This window comes from Gopherus flavomarginatus, chromosome 7, assembly GCF_025201925.1.
Source record: "Gopherus flavomarginatus isolate rGopFla2 chromosome 7, rGopFla2.mat.asm, whole genome shotgun sequence".
In the NCBI taxonomy this organism is placed as follows: Eukaryota; Metazoa; Chordata; order Testudines; family Testudinidae; genus Gopherus; species Gopherus flavomarginatus.
In genome coordinates, this window is record NC_066623.1 from 26,274,993 (window position 1) to 26,292,845 (window position 17,853).

The window sequence follows — 17,853 nt, forward strand, 5'->3', positions numbered from 1 at the left end:
GCCTTTTTAAAAAATTGGTGTCACATTAGTTATCCTCCAGTCATTTGGTACAGAGGCTGATTTAAGCAATAGGTTACATACCAAAGTTAGTAGCTGTGCAATTTCATATCTGAGTTCCTTCTGAATTCTTGGGTGAATATCGTCTGCTCCAGGTCACTTATTACTGTTTAATTCATTAATTTGTTCCAAAACATCCTCTATTGACATTTTAATCTGGGACAGTTGCTTAGATTTGTCATTTCAAAATAATGGGTCTGGTGTAAAACTCGCCCTCACAACTTATGCAGTGAAGACTGATGCAAAGAATTAATTTAGCTTCTCCACAACGGCCTTGTCTTCCTTGAGTGTTCTGTTAGCACTTCAATCATCCAGTGGCCCCACCGAATGACTGGCAGGCTTCCTGCTTCTAAAGTACTTTTAAAAATTTCTGTTAGTTTTGGTGCCTTTTGTTGGTTGCTGTTCGTTATTTTTTTGACCTGCCTAATTATACTTTTACACTTAACTTATAGAGTTTTTATTCATTTCAGTTTTCCTCAGTAGAATTTGACTTCCAATTTTGTAAGGATGTCTTTTTGTCCCTCACTGCTTCTTTTACTCTGTTATTTAGGCATAGTGACATTTTTTGACTTTTAGTGACTTTTTTGGGGGGTGTGGGGGGGATAATACATATAATTTGAGCCTTTGTTATTGTGTTTTTAAAAAGTTTCCATGCAGCTTGCAGGCATTTCACTCTTGTGACTGTACCTTTTAATTTCCATGTAATCATCTCTTTCATTTTTGTCTAGTTCTCCTTTTTCAAGTTAAATGCTGTTGTGGTGGATTTCTTTAGTATTTTCCCTCATACAAAGATGTTAAATTTAATTGCCTTATATACTCGATCATAAGCCAGTTTGTTTGTAAGCCAACCCCCCCCCCCCAAAATGGATAAGTAAAAATGGAAAACGTTTATGTCTTGTTCATAAGCCGACCCTATAATTTAGGGGTCAGTAAACTTTGGCTCCAGGGCCATCAGGATAAGCCGCTGGAGGGCCAAGATGGTTTGTATACCTCGAGCGTCTGCAAGCACGGAGGTAAACTTAAGTAAACAAATTGTCCCAGTGTGCCGGCTGCTTACCCTGACGGGCCAGGACAGCAACTGGTGGGGAAAATTTTGAGGGGGGAGAAGCTGGGGGTCAGGGGATTAAGCCCTGTGACTAATCCCCACATGACCCCATCCTGAGCCAGGGACCCCCACACTCTCCCCATCCTATCCCTTCTCACCTTATCTGGGGAGGTCCAGGGGAGGATGTCTCTGGCCCAGCTGGAGCTGGTCTGACAGGCTGGGCAGCACGGCTGTGGCCTGCTCTGGCAGGCCAGACCGGGCAGCACGGCCGCAGCATGTTCCAGTGGGCTGGGCCAGGCAGCAGGGCTGCAGTGTGCTCTGGCGGGCCGGGCGGTGCGCCCACAGCCTGTTCTGGAGAACGCGGCCGCGCGGCACAGCTGCAGCCTGCCAGCCCCAGAGCTGCAGCTGCTTCAGAGGCTCGGGGAGAGCAGCGCAGCCAGAAGAGAAGAGACTCTGGCCTCTTCTCTTCTGGCTCTGCTGGCTGTGCTGCCTCTCCTTGCCCTCTCTGTTGGGAGGAGGGGCTGTGTCCCACCTCTCCCTCTCTATACCTGTTCATAAGCCGACTCTCTTGTCTGGTGCTTCCCTTTTTTATTATAAAAATGTGGCTTATGAACAAGTATATATGGTACATTATAGTCACTGTTACTGAGCAATTGAGCTATTGGACCAGAAATGGTGTGCTACTTAAGATTAAATCAAGAATTGCCTTTCACCTTGTGGGTTCCAGGACTAGCTTCTCCAGAAGCAATCCCTGGTGATATCTAGAAAATTTATCTCTGCATCCTATCCTAAGGTGACGACATTCCCAGTCACTGTGGGGATAGTTGAAATCCTGCATTATTATTGTGTTTTCTGGTTTTTTGTAGCTCCTCTAATCTCTCTGAGCATTTCACAATCACTGAGCAGCCTTTATTTAAAGGACACCCGGTGTCTTTACAAAATATGGGCAGCAAAAAAGAATTTGCTCTGTTGTCATATAGCTATAGTTCCAAGAAACTGCACAACTACAGGTGAGGAAAGACTTAAAAAGTCAGGTATTGGTTAGCACCCGTTGTCTCACATGCCATTAGCAGTGTCTCAGTTCATAGTTGATTGATGTAGCAGCCAGCCTCCCTCTCTTGTTTGCCCAAAGGCCTACGTGCTACCAGTTTTATAGTGAAGACCATATCTTTATCCTTTCCCTTGTGTGTAGGCATCTGGATCTTTTTATTTCCAATATGCAACCACAGTGGAATGTCAAGACTTCCTTTTTCTTTTCTCCTCAGTGACACACTTTGATGGATGCCTTTTTCCTGCATGATGAAATAATGTATTTCCTTGAGACACAATCTTTTCCCTAAGATGCAAGCTTATCAGCATATTTTAATACACTGAAGAATTAAATTTATTACTTGTATCTCTATATCAATAGATAGTTTATATTGAATGATTCAGGCTTTGATTGAGCATGTTGATTGATCTGTGATATTTGCTTTTCTGCAAAAATAAAAATAAAAATATAATGACAACAAAGAAAAGGAAGAAGAAGATGCTCCCTATGTTTTTATTATAAGTTGGGCTGTCAAGCGATTAAAAAATGAATCGAGATTAATTGCACTATTAATCACACTTTTAAACAATAAGCAAATACTATTTATATAAATATTGTGGATGTTTTCCACATTTCCAAATATATTGATTTAAATTACAACAGAGAATACAAAGTGTACAGTGCTCACTTTATATTTATTTTTTATTATAAATATTTGCACTGTAAAAATAAAAGAAATAGTGTTTTTCAATTCACTTAATACAAGTACTGTAGTGCAATTTCTTTATCATGAAAGTTGAACTTACAAATGTAGAATTACTCACAAAAAATAACTGTGTTCAAAAATAAAACAATGGAGATCTTTAGAGCCTATAAGTCCATTTGGTCCCACTTCTTGTTCAGCCAATCGCTCAAACAAACAAGTTTGTTTACATTTGCAGAAGATAATGCTGCTCGCTTCTTGTTTACGGTGTCACCTGAAAGTGAGAACAGGTATTTGCATGCCCAATGCATAGCCAGTGTTGCTAGATATTTATGTGCCAGATGCATTAAAGATTCATATGTCCCTTCATGCTTCAACCATCATTCCAGAGGACATGCATCCATGCTAATGATGGGTTCTGACTGATAATGATCCAAAGCAGTGCATCCCAATGCATGTTCATTTTCATCATTTGAGTCAGATGCCACCAGCAAAAGGTTGGTTTTCTCTTTTGATGGTTCAGGTTCTGTAGTTTCTGCATCAGAGTGTTGCTCTTTTAAGACTTCTGAAAGCATGCTCCAGACCTTGTTCCTCTCCGATTTTGGAAGGCACTCCAGATTCTTAAATCTTGGGTCGAGTGCTGTAGCTATCTTTAGAAATCTGATATTGGAACCTTCTTTGTGTTTTGTCCAATCTGCAGTGCTAGTGTTCTTAAAATGAACAACATGTGCTGGGTCATCATCCGAGACTGCTATAACATGAAAAATATGGCAGAATGCAGGTAAAACAAAGAGCAGGAGACATACAATTCTCCCCCAAGGAGTTCAGTCACAAATTTAATTAACACTTTATTTTTTTAACAAGTATCCTTCGCATGGAAGCATGTTCTCTGGAATGGTGGCCAAAGCAGGAAGGGGCATACAAATGTTTAGCATTTCTGGCACGTAAATACTTTGCAATGCCGACTACAAAAGTGCCATGCAAACATCTGTTCTCACTTTCTGGTGACATTGTAAATAAGAAGTGGGCAGTATTATCTCCCCTAAATGTAAACAAACTTGTTTCTCTTAGTGATTGGCTGAACAAGAAGTAGGACTGAGTGAACTTGTAGGCTCTGAAGTTTTACATTGTTTTGTTTTTGAGTGCAGTAATGTAACAAAAAAAATTTACATTTGTAAGTTGTGGTTTCATGATAAAAAGATTGTACTATGATACTTGTATGAGATGAACTGAAAAATGCTATTACTTTTGTTTATCATTTTTACAGTGCAAATATTTGTAATAATAATATAAAGTGAGTACTTACACTTTATTCTGTGTTGTAATTTAAATCAATATATTTGAAAATGTAGAAAAACATCCAAAATATTTAATAAATTTCAATTGGTATTCTATTGTTTAATAGTGTGATTAAAACTGATTAATCATGATTAATTTTTAATTGCAATTAATTTTTGAGTTAATATTGTGAGTTAACTGTGATTAATCAACAGTCCTAATTATAAATTTATAGATAAACGGGACACATGTTGCAATTTGTTTGCTTGCTTGTGATATTAGGTATGACAAGAGCTAATCACACTAAAAGTCTTAACAGCATCTCAGCAAAATTAAAAACTTTCAGCAACTTTGAAGAAAATCACCAGAGAGCAAGTTCCTGATTTTACAGCAAAAGTATCTTTCCCCACCAAAATGATATTGTCCACTCAGAAAACCATGTCACAAGAATGGTGGGGCAACTAACAAAATATGTTATTTCTATGTGAACTGAAGGGCATAAAAATAAATATTTTTCAGCCTTGAAATTCATGTAGCTCTAACTGTATAGAGTTCTCATTGACTTCAGCTGGATATTTCTTTTGCATTCTCTTGAATGGGATCACAATTCTTTGAACTACAATATGGACAAAATGCATCTATAGCCTGTGCAATAATGACAGATTAATGGAGTCAGTCCTCTAATAATTTGCTTGTCACACTGAACATTTTGAAAATGTCTCTTTCACTGTCAGGGATTGATTCTAGTAATCATAACCTACCGGCTGGGATGAAAAAGACACAATAATAACTGGCATTTATGTTATTACTCTACCAATAGAACCCACTCATTGTTCTACAAAAGTTAAACCATAATTTGGATTATCAATACAGTTATTTTTGCTTTAGTTAAGAGATTGATTCCTTTAACATTGCAGAATGGAAAAACTAAATTTCTTGCAGATCAATATACAATAGCAGTCTCTCTTCCCTTGCTTCAGACTGTCCTGATGAATACAACTTTAGACTTCATATTTAACAGATCCTACAGATTAGATAGCAATGCAGTGGCACTATTATATGCAGAATATTACAATTTTCTTTTGTTTTTTTTTCTGAGCTATACTGTATATCACAGCCACTATATTGCATTACAGTTGTTTAATAGGTATCAATTAATTTGTTCACTAAAGGGAAGATGGTAGCCCTGTTGATGTAGTGATAACATGTTCCACTGAGGTTAATCCCAAGTAGTTTAGGAAGGAGCTTCAAAACATCCCATATTGGGAATCAGACTAAATGAAAGCAAGATAAGCAATAGTAGCTGAATTCCAACAATGAAGGCTTGATTTTGAGAAAACAATGGGAATTTCATGTGCTTATGACCTCTAAAGCTTAAGTCTTGGAAGTGCATAATAGGAAAGCTATCTCAACCTAAATCCGACTCAGTTCATGTCATTTTATCAGTGATTTTACCAAATGCACCAAGAACAAACATTTTGTTTTCCCTATTATGGACCAAATATTCAGAGGACTCAACTCAACCTTTTATTTTCTGTTTTCTGTGCTGGCTTCCGAATGGTAAGAATCATTTCAGCTCCTGCAAAGGGTTCATTCTGACTGGGAGCAAAGTGAGTGAACACAGATTCAGAACAATCTTTCCTATTTTATTCCATTTACAAAGGACTAAATCCTGAACACTTTACTCGGGAAAACTCCCCTTGAGTTCAGCATGACTTTACTAAATAAAGTCTGCCTAAATACAGAGTAAGCAGCTAGCATATGGTCCAAATAGTAAATAGCTCCTATTCTCCTTTAAAATGTATGAAGGTAATAGCAGAGGCAGGCAGGCAGCTGCAAAGTTTCTGCAAGCTACCCCACCTTCAGAACTTGAACCCAGAGCTGTGCTATTGCTGGATTTCTGAAATCATATTGCATCTTTCTGTGATCCCATGACATCCGGACCTCATGTCTACTGTGTGTGACTCTGTGCATATCTTTCATGCATCCTAGACCCATTCAAAAGCGCTTTTATGTTTGGTCTGTCACTCAGACGATATGTATCATTGAAAGCCATTACCTCAACAAGTGTTCAATCAGATGGATCTAATGTCTAACTGGGGTCTCTGTCTGAGATTCTCTGGCTAACAAAAGGGGAGCCATTATTACTTACACGTGAAAGGACCTTTTGCTGTGCACAGTAAGTAGGCCAACTTGTTTAAGAACTCCACCAATGTGCCTGAAGTGGATTTTTAGTACAACCCAGTAGACATTAGAAAGGTCCTCTGCTCCATCCCTTTTGTTTAATCCTTTTGCAGTAAATCTCTTTTCAGATATCCATTTGGATTCAGTTATTAGCTTAATTTCTTTGCCCCCTCTGTTCCATCCCTTGCCTTTGGTTTACTGGAAAAGTGAGGCATAATCATAATACCAAAGATATGTCTGAGAGGGATTATTTTATTTTGTTTTTAATGTGTTGTGGTTTTTTTAAGAGTTCTTTATACTTGGGAATTGGAATTTATTGAGGCTGGCAAAAATGGCACCTCTAGTTATGAATAGCTCCCATGTGTACCAGTAATTCCCTGATGTAACTTGGCATACAACAAGGTCTACTCCTTTACCTTTCAACTCTGTCTGATAAAATTCAAGGATGGATGATGGGAGCTGTTCACCAGAGATTCAAACTACACAGCCTCCCTACCTCTCTTTGCCCATTAGGGCCATGACCCTAGGCAGCCTCCCTACCTCTCTTCGCCCATTAAGGCCATGACCAAATCCTTCCTCCTTTAAATCACAACTGCTACTGCTCCATTGCTGTATCTAGCCCCAGCTCCCAGTTCAATGCTACCTCAGAGGCTTCTGCAGTTCCAGAGACTAGAGAGGAACATTCATAAAAAGATGTATTGGGAAAGGTCAGACTGTACATTTCCTGAGCGTTCTGTTCATTCTGAATAATAATGGTTTCATTTAGATTACTGAAGTTCTTCAGTCTTTTCACTTATTTTAAAATATGAATTTGACAGGGAACAGCCATATGTCAGAGTACAGTAAATATGTTTATTTCCATTCTCCTAAGGGTTTGATGAATTGAAAAACTATACAGCTTTTGCTGTGGCTTTTTTATTGAATTTCAATTATAAAATTAAAACAAATACAAATTGATAATACATACCCCACAAAACAAACTCTCCACTCCAATTAGGTTTGGGGTTTTTCTATATATCTTATAATTGCAGCAAGCTAGGCAAAGACAGACAGAAATTTGAATGAAGTGTTTCATCTTGCATAACAATGCAAATTAGAATCTAGACAAATATAAATAATTCTAAGCATCTTTCTATGCCTTGGTCTATTAATCAATATTGGGTTTGTATATTATAATCCATGAACTGCTTCCACATATCTAAATGTCCTTTCCTTCTAAAGGGATCCTTCTTATAGATTTGTTTTAGCCAAGCTCTTACGGTTCTGAAAAAAAACAAAGGCCAGCATTGCCTCTGATTTAATTCCATTGACTTTAGCGAGGGTTTATGCGTTAAATCCTGCCCCTTCATTGAAGTCATTGGTAGTTTTGCCATTGACTTCAGTGGGGCCAGAATTGTATCTGATCTATTTTATATATAGCCCTATCAGTATCATATGTAAGGTTCTGATGCAATAAAGTGCTTAAGCATGTGCTTAACTTTTAACCTGTGCTTAAGTCCATCCCTATAAAAGCAGTGTGAATAACTGTTTTTTCAACTTCTGTGGCCATATCAAAAAATCAAAAAGAAATTTATTTTGAGTTGACCAAAACAAATTGCTTTTAAAATTTCTGGAGAACCAAAAGTAGAAAATCCATTCTTTTCAGGGAAAAAGAAGAGCTTTGTTTTGTTTAAGCTTTATTAAACAATTAAATTCAATCAATTTTCGAAACAGTTTTTTTAATTGAAAAACTGAAATATTCCAAAAATGTTGACATTAAATATATATTTTTTTCTTTTAAGTTTTTTACTGAAACAGTTGTGGGTGGATTTGACACAAATTTGCAAAATGTTTTTGTCTGCCTAAATTGGCATTTTTCTGATGAAAAAAATGTCGCCTCCCTCTAATCCCTATTCAGTGATGCATAAATCCCATTGATGTTCAGAATCTCAGTCATGTTGATTTTAAAATGCTTTCTGTGATATTTGACTTCTCTCCCTTTCAGCCAACACATCAAGGCAGTGAACAAATCTTTTCATTGTCCCTCTATAACCTGTCTATATTCCAGCCTTCCCTTTGACAACACTGCTAAACTCTTGTCCAAGCTCTCATCTCCTATCTTGATTAGTGCAACTTGTACCTCCCTAACATTTGCATTACCTCACTCCAGTCCGCTCAAAGCACCACTCATTATATTATCTTCCTTGCCTGTCATTCTGAGTGTCACCACATATCATCTTTAAATCCCTCTGCTGTTTCCCCTATTTTCAGCACATCAAATTCTACCTTCTTGTCCTCATCTTCAAAGCTCTTCAGTACTCTGTCCTGTCCTATTTATCCATGCTTTTATTATATTGATACCACTACTCTTTCCACACTGCCAGCTTGTACACTTCTGCAAACATCTTCATAGAATCATAGAGACCTCGAGTATTATCTAAACCATCTCTGACAGTTGTTTGTCTAACCTGCTCTTAAAAACCTCCAGTGATGGAGATCCCACAACTTTCTTAGGTAATTTGTCCCAGTGTTTAACTATTCTTACAGTTAGGAAGTTTTTCCTAATATCTAACCTAAATCTCCCTTGCTGCAATTTAAGCCCATTACTTCTTGTCTTGTCCTCAGTGGATAAGGAGAACAATTTATCACTCTCCTTTTCATATTAGCCTTTTATGTACTTGACAACAGTTATCATGTTGTCTCCAGGAGACTGTTGTCCCCACTCAGTCTCCTAGTCTCCAGACTAAACAAATCCAATGTTTCCAATCTTTTCTCATAGGTCATGTTTTCTAGACGTTTAATCATTTTTATTGCTCTCCTCTGGACTTTCTCCAGTCTGTACACATCTTTCCTGAAGTGTGGTGCCCATAACTGGACACAATACTCCAGTTAAGGCCTTATCAGTGCTGAGTAAAATGGAAGAATTATTTTTTGTGCCTTGTTTACAACACTCGTGTTAATACATCTGAGAATTATGTTCACTTTTTTTGGCAACAGTATAAAATTGACTTATATTTAGTTTGTGATCCATAATAACCCCCAAACCCCTTCTGCAGTACTTCTTCCTAGGCAGTCATTTCCCATTTTGTATTTGTGCAATTGACTATTCCTTCCTAAATGTAGTACTTTGCATTTGTCCTTATTGAATTTCATCATATATTTTAGACCATTTTGCTTGTCAAGATAATTTTGAATTCTAATCCTGTCCTCCAAAGCACTTGCAACACCTCCTAGCTTGGTATCCTTTGCAAACTTTATAATTTTAAAGTAAAACTCTCTATGCTATTATCCGTACCTTCTTTCATGTTGGCCATATGAATGGACTGTCCTCTCTGACCCAGTCTATAAACTTACTTTCTTCTCAAGACCCACTATTACTGCACTGTTTAGAAGAAACTACCAGATTTTCAGCCTGTGCTTACAGATAACTAAATAAATATGCAAGGTGAAAATAAATGGAGAATCAAGCCTAGAGGCTCAGAAAATCAATATCTCCTATCTTTTAGTGCCTGCCAGTATTTGGTATATGTTTAGCCCCTGAAGGAGACTTTTAAAAGAAAAATCATGAGTAGCCCTGAAAATCAGGGAGAGGTTGGAAGTATGAAAGAGATCATTGAGATTTGCTTATTTCAAGACTGACACACTTGAAACCTCCATATTCAGATTGCTTGGCACTTTATTTTATTCTGTTGTCTTCTAATCAGGATTTTAAACCCTGCTCATCACCGTATTATTTGGGCATTTATTTGAGACTTGCAAAACACTTCATAAAATTAAGTGGGCTTTGTTACACCCAAATTCTGGATAGTATTTTACAGTTAGATCAACTGTGATACACAAAGTAACTTGCCTAAAGCAACACAGAGATCAATGACAGAGCTAGAAGTAAAATCCAGGAGTCCTGACTCCGAGCTCCTGCTCTAACCATTAGATGACATACTGTCTATAAATATATGATTAAAAGATTATTATAGTGCATGTCTCTACTGAAGGGAAAAACAAAACAAACAAACAAACAAAAAAAACCTCCTGGGAACCATTTAAGAACTCCACTGTGACATTTTTTTTTAATTACAAGTCAAGATGAATTGCCTGAAATCTTTATCAGATCTGTTTTCATTCCTAAAACATGTCCTATCTGAAATAAAATATTTAGTGGACTGAAAAATGAAGCCACCTCTTGTATATGGGAAACCTACAAACTATGATCAAATAGGAAAACACAATCTGACATTAAACCCAGGGTGAAGCTCTAGAATGCTACCAGATGCCACTTAATCTACCACTCTAATTACAAAAAGGCTACAGTACTGTATGTATTTAGAGTCTTCTCTCTCTTTCTTCCCTCCTCCATCTTCAGCTTCTCACCATAACAAAGACAGGGCCAACCTAAGAGCAAAGAATAAGAGGCACATGTGCTTATTACCAAAACAATTTTCTATCCGAAAATTCAATCAAGGGTCTTTTAATCAGGACATAAATCTTTCAGACACACAGCAAACCTGACTGCCACTGCTTTTTTTTTCTGGTCATTCTGCAGTTATAGCCTATCAGTGAGTGGTGACTGGGAAACAGGAAGCAAAGAAGAGGATAGAGCCTGTAAAAGCAGTTTTAAACATGATGAGCTTGGAATTCTTTGTTTATCTCAGTCTGTGATTTCAGTCCTTTAGGGGATTCAATGAAATGGAATTGGGCAATGCCAATCAATCAAGTTAAATTCACTTTTAAGGGGAATTTTATAAAGGCAAGATTAAAAATTGAATCCTTTCTACTCGCAAAAAGGGGTCTGCAGTTTGCTTTTATTTAATGAAAGCAGAAAAACTGTAAACTATCAGTCTTTTAAAAGAGTGTTATAAATTCTCTCTCATTTAGCTGAGCCAGAGAGAAAGTGTATTGGGGTGGCATTGATCTATTCGCGATCAATCTTTGCAATAAAGCCATGCATTTTTTCAAACTAGCATGTAGCTGGGTTTGTCTGTGAATGTGAGCATAAAATACCAGACTGTAATCTATATCTACATCTATTTGGGTCTAGAATTTTCCTTTAAGAACTGCCTATGCTAACAGCAATTTTTGACACCCCAGCACCAGTGCCAGCTGTTCTAACCAGTACATTAGGACAGCTCCACCCATTCCCCTACCCCTCTCTATGTGCTTTCCATTCATCTGATCCACTTTGTGAGTAATGAATGGTTGTGACAGCATCTTCTTAGCCCAGCACGCTCAGGACTTCATGCAAGGGTGTAAGTGGAGGTTCATTAGTCCCCCTTACTGGCTTGCATAAATGTACAGTCCAAGTCACAATCTAGCCCAGTTGCCAGTAGTATTTCCTTTCATTTATTCTAAAAGTACTTGTCAGTAATTTTGTGTTGTGATTCCCCTCACACTTAGCTTTTAATAGGAAGCTCTGATCAACTTTCACTATGGCCTTCACGATTTTAAATACTTCCATCAACTTTCCTCCAACTTTTTTCTAAAAGAAGACTGTTGGTGTAATACAATGATTTCCTGTCTATAGGTATACACAGGTTTCATCTGCTGTGATGATTCCCGCTCATGGTGCTGTTTCTTGGCTTCTCTGTGGCCTTGGTTTCAGCAGCTGTTTTAAGTTTACCCATCATTATGAACTCAAACAGGGTAAGAAGAAATGGCTAGGTTTGCAAAGCAGCATTATGAAGTCAAATAGGCCAAAAGCTGCCACTTATACCTTGGAGATGCTCACATTAAATTTTGCTGTGCAGCTTGCAGCTTTTTTCAATATTTTTGTTTTCACAGATCAATGGAATACTGTCCCCAATTTCATGTGCAGCATTCAGCAGATAATTCTTCTCCATCCATTAACAGTGCAGTGCACTGATGTCCTAAGACTTTAGAGAGTTTTATAGGAATAATATAGGTTCCTCTTTTCCCCCCCCTGCAAAGCAATAAACACTTTTGCACTGTAAAGTGTGATAGTAGCCAAGAAACATAATGCCAAGGACATGAGAGTCAGAATCAATAAGTCCCATCTAAATGAATATCTCAGTTGTTAGTATATGCCCAGTTTCATGCACTGTTTTGACTAGGGATTTTAAAAAAGCATAGGTGCCTATTTGGAAATAATTATGGCCCAACCTTGTGTAGTATATGTCTGCCATTCACGGTTTTGTCTTTGTACACATAATGGTGCCCATCAAAGATACTTCTTTGTGATAGCTATCTAGCCATACCCTCCTGAATGTGCACTTTTGTTTTGCTTCATAAGAGGGAATCCAAGAGAGCTGCTGGGTATCCACGTATATTACTTTTCTATTACACGTTCTTTTGTAGCTGAGATGTTGCAATATTTGGAACATATGAGAAGATTAAGTTGCTGGGCAGGCATTAGCTATTTTTTTCCCAGAATTCTCTGGATCTCACACATCAGGCACACTCACCAAATCAGCTACTCTACAGAACTGCTTGTACCTCTGAATGAAGGATGGTCAGGGTAAAGTGGACTTTTACCACCAGGCATTTTGAGACACACAGACCCATTGGAGGGTTCACTATTCTTTACAAGCAACTCCTATCTCAGACCTGACAAACCCACTATCCAGAAAGGGTAGTGTGATGGGGTTCATCTGGCCTTCACAATCCACTGATGAAGGCCCTGCTGCTCTAGTACATCCTGCCCCAGGAAACAGCTTTCGGAAAGGAAAAGAACAGTGAGTATTAGACCTTCAGACCTTGCCTGAAAAAAGCATTCCAGGAGCATCCCATTTTGGGCTGATGATCAGCAACAGCCAATCAAGGCGCAGCAGGCTGAAATAAAAGTTTCTGCCTGCCACTAGCAAGGCAGTTCATAGATGGAGCCTGGAGTGGAGAGTGAGGACAAATGCTCCCTAGGCCACAACGGGAAGAACTAGGTGTCAGTCTATTGCTGGCCACAATCAGCAACAGGAGTTTAGGAGGAATCTTGTTGATTTAATTTGGGAGACAGCATTCGGGCCCCAGAAAGCTAAGAAACCATTTTATTTATAATTGGCCTTGAGAGTCAAGGAAGTTCTTTTCTTTGAGTCTGTTGTATCCCGGAAAGGGTTTGAATTGTGTGACCTGACTGGAGGGCTGAGCCACAGAGCTGAGATGAAAGCCTGCAGGAGATTCTGGGAACTGAAAAGAGAAGCAGCACCACACCTGGACTCTGGCAGGTGCTCAAAGAGGTGAGTGCAACTCATCACAGGTAGCATGGAAGCTACCTCTGCTGGAAGCTTATAACTTATTCAGAATCACTGTCAAATGTGAGTATGGATAATATTTATGCTGAAATATATTTTATATAATATTAAATATATGTTGATAACTATGCCCTGATGGTTCTGGAGTGAAAGTTAATCACTAGGGAATTCTATCTCTCAGTGATGGCCCATTCAAATGGAGGGAATTGTTACACTTCACGGGCTAGCTGGTTATGTAATGTACCAACCCAGAAAAGTCAATGGAAAACCATCCAAGACAAACTGTAAACATCAAAATCACTTGGAAGTGAAAAAGAATGATATAATAATGAGGGGACCACCCTATTTGTGAATAAAGACAAAAGACTGATTCAGTATGTCACATGGTGGAGAAATATACTCTGGATCTATTCACAGAGGAGATACTTTGATGTGTGGGGGTGCTTCATAAAAGGCTGGTCTTAGCTCCTTGGGGCTAGCAAGCACTGCAAAAGACTGAACTCTGAAGGAGAATTTCTTTTACTAGATAGGAAAGATAAATATTAAATGTAGGTCCTAGTCTGAGTTTTATATATCACTATTTGGTTCCATCACACACTTGCTTTTATTTGAATCTCTATTCTTTCTTAAATAAATTTCCTTTTGTTTTGCTATAATCAGACTCAAGTACTGTGTGTAATACAGGAGCAGTAGGCTAAGGTAAAACTAGTAAAATGGGGTACCCTGTATCTTTGAGGATAAAGTATCTGGGATTTCTGTTGATATCCACTGACTAGGGGCTTGACACCACAAGGGGACATTCTGAAGGGACTTGCTGGCTGGAATACATCTATTGTCAACCTGCAAAGGCAGGACTGGCATAACCCAAAGAAAAGAATGCTTAAGTGGCTGACAGACTGGTTGTTTGGAGAACTAACACCAGCTGGCACATGCAAGACCCCCTTCATGCGGAAGGCAGATGGCAATCAGATGATCCACAGCCCTGGGTGCTCTGAGAAGCATCACACATGCTTTATCAAAGATGGACTTCCCTGGGAGGAAGAAGACGGGCCTGGATGTAGTGTTCAGTACTAGAAAGAGATCCTCTTTATTTGGTGATGCAGTTCCAGGTGCCTCTGCATAATAAAACCTGGGCTTCTGTAGCACCCCTCCAGGACTCATGTCTCGGAAGCTAAATCACTAAAAGGTAAGTTCTCAATACCACATCTTCCTTTCCCAACCAAAACTTAACACTTAAACAATGCACAATTATAGAATGCACAATTCCAAAATACTAATAGCCAACCTACTGACTAAATTTGCCAAAAATATTAAATGAGTTCCAGGTGCTTTGCACATTGCTTGAACTTGCAGATTTCCCTTGAAATATTACTATTGCCAGATGGTTCTGAAAAACTGGAAAATAAAATGCTAAAAAACTTCACTGACTCAAAAATGTTGACAAAGGATGTTTCAGGCTGAACAGGAGCATACGAGGCTAGATTGACAAAATGCCTGGAAGAGGAGGATGAAATGGTGATGGTGCCAGTGTCGCCTCCCTTATAACCTTTAGCCCAGAGGTTAGAGCACTCACCATAAATAACATGGCAAATAGCTGAAGACATAAGTCTAACAACTATCTTGTGAATCAACTATTGACTGAAATAAATCTGCATAAACTACAGATATTGGATATATTTGTAAAAATCAGATTGTATGGCATAATTCACAAACAGGAACACGGGTTACATTGATCATATAAATGGCTTGCTATTATTAGTTCACCCTGCTCTGGTTGTATGAACCCAAGTTTTTCTATGTATTGTCCAACACCAAAGAAGGAAACATAGAGTGACAACATAAAACAATTGTCTTCCTCGCAATGTGGGTTGGGGGCAGATTAGTGACCAGGGTTTCCCCTCAGCTTTAGGATTTCCACAGGACCTCCCAACCTGAACTGTAGTTACTGTAGATAGTTCTCATAGCCCTTTCCTGTGCTCAAGCTTCTAAATGGAACTGAAGCCCTCATCTATATCTCCTACCTGGTAATTTTCTGATCCAGTCACCTGATGCTGCTGAGATGGGTTTGATTATTCCCATCACCTGCTTTCTGGGATCCTTTGATCAGAACAGGGCTGGCTGTTCACTACCCCTCCACACCTCACCCAGCCCTTAAGGAGCAAGCCACATTGTTGCAGAGGAGAAGGCGGGGGAGAGAGGAGGTCGGGAGGTGTCCCAGCAAATATACTCGGACCAATGTAAAGATGTAGAGGGCTGAGGACAGCCCGCCCCTAGGTGATGTGGATAACAGAAAGCTAATCTGCAGTGAATGAGTTACTGCTGGACAGTTCCTAGATGTTATTTAATAAATGTAGGGCCTTGTTAAACCACATTCCTAGCCTTCTGTCCTCCTCCCTGTGGTGTCTGGGACAAAATTCTAACCACCGCCATTAGGGATTGTAATGTTTTGAGCAACATATTAAGAACAGCTTTTCTTGGTGTATATTGCTTGTATCTTTTTTTGTGAGGACACTGGTTGTGGAGAAAAGAGAGTTGGGGCAGAGACAGTCAAACTTATTTGCACTTTTTGATGTCATAAGATGCTGCTTATGGAGTTCTGCTATTGCAAAACATTCTTTTTTTCATGGTGATGAAAATGAAATATTATTTCACCTTGAAAGCTTTACTTCTGAAATGGGATTTCAACCAAAGTGCATTTGTCCAGAAACTACCAAACCTTGAGATGAATAAAAGGTTTGACAGCTGAAATTTGATAAGCTCTGGAGTCCTATTTTCCTGCATTCCTCCCTACTGTCTTCTGTTGTATGAGCAGGTTACACAGGGAATGGTGATTATTATTATGCTGATAATGTGGTCCTCAGAATAATGGTTTACAAGAAAAAAATAGTTTGGAGGGGCTTAAAATATAGTTATAAAAATGCACTACTGTCAGCCTACAGGGCTATTTGGAGCATTTCAAATTATCTCAAAAATATATTTTTAATGACTTTCTCTAGCTTGGAAGGAAAATAAATTGATAAAGTGTCTCTTCCATCTGACAAGTTCTTATAGCAGCCCCTACAGCAGAAAACAAAACTTTAAAGTATACAATTTTTTTTATAATTTATTAACTTAGGGCTTGCTTACAGTGTATACTAAATCTTTAGTGTAACCTATGCTTTAGTAATACCAACAGTTATGGAAAAATTGTCTGTTTTTAATACTAGCATTTCTTCCAGTCTATTCAACTGTAAGGAGCGAAAACTGTCCCAGACTTATGGTCATCTCATTCAATGTTGTGTGTGTGTATTAATTACATAAACAAACCCTGTGTTAAAAGAACATTAGGGTTATAAAGTCAAGCAATAGTTAAGTGCCAGAATTAACGTTGCCCCATGAACCTCACTTCAGCCCCCTCCTGGATACAAGTTATGATAGTCTTCGATTATATGATCATACTATATTTTTTCCCACAGAAGCTAGAGCTTCTCAGAATAGCAATTGTAAGAATTTAACATGGTCAAACAATCTATTTTTTCTAGGGCCGTAGATTAATTGTAGTTAACACATGTGATTACCAACAAAATTAATTGCTATTAAAAGAATTAATCATGCTCAATTGCAGTTTTAATTGTACTGTCAAACAACAGTATACCAACTGAAATATTAAATATTTTTGGATGTTTTTCTACATTTTCAGATATATTGATTTCAATTACAATGCAATACAAAGGGTTCACTTTCTATTACTTTTGATTACAAATATTGGCACTATAAAATGAGACAGAAGAAATAGTATTTTTCAATTCACCTCATACAAATATTGTAGTAAATCTCTTTATCATGAAATTGCAACTTACAAATGTAGATTTTTGTTACATAACTGTACTCCAGAACAAAACAATGTAAAACTTTATAGCCTACAAATCCACTCAGTCCTACTTTTTGTTCAGCCAATTGCTAAGAGAAACAAGTCTGTTTACATTTACAGGAGATGATGCTGCTCACTTCTTATTTACAATGTCACCTGAAAGTGAGAACAGGCGTTTGCATGAGACTTTTGTAGTGGGCATTGCAAGGTATTTACATGCCAGATATGTTAAACATTTGTATGCCTCTTCGTGCTTTGACCACTATTATAGAGGACATGCTTCCATGCTGATGATGCTTGTTTAAAAAAATGTGTTAATTAAATTTGTGACTGAACTGCTTGGCAGAGATTTGCATGTCTCCTGCTCCAGGTTTTTACCCATGTTCTGCCATATATTTTGTGTTATGGTAGTATCGGAAATGTTTGGAGAGGTTGCTAAGGCCAATCCATCCCTTTTACCACTTCCACATCCACAAGGGCACTAATAATATTGCCAAGTGTGACCCTGAGCAGATCAACGGTCATTACAGG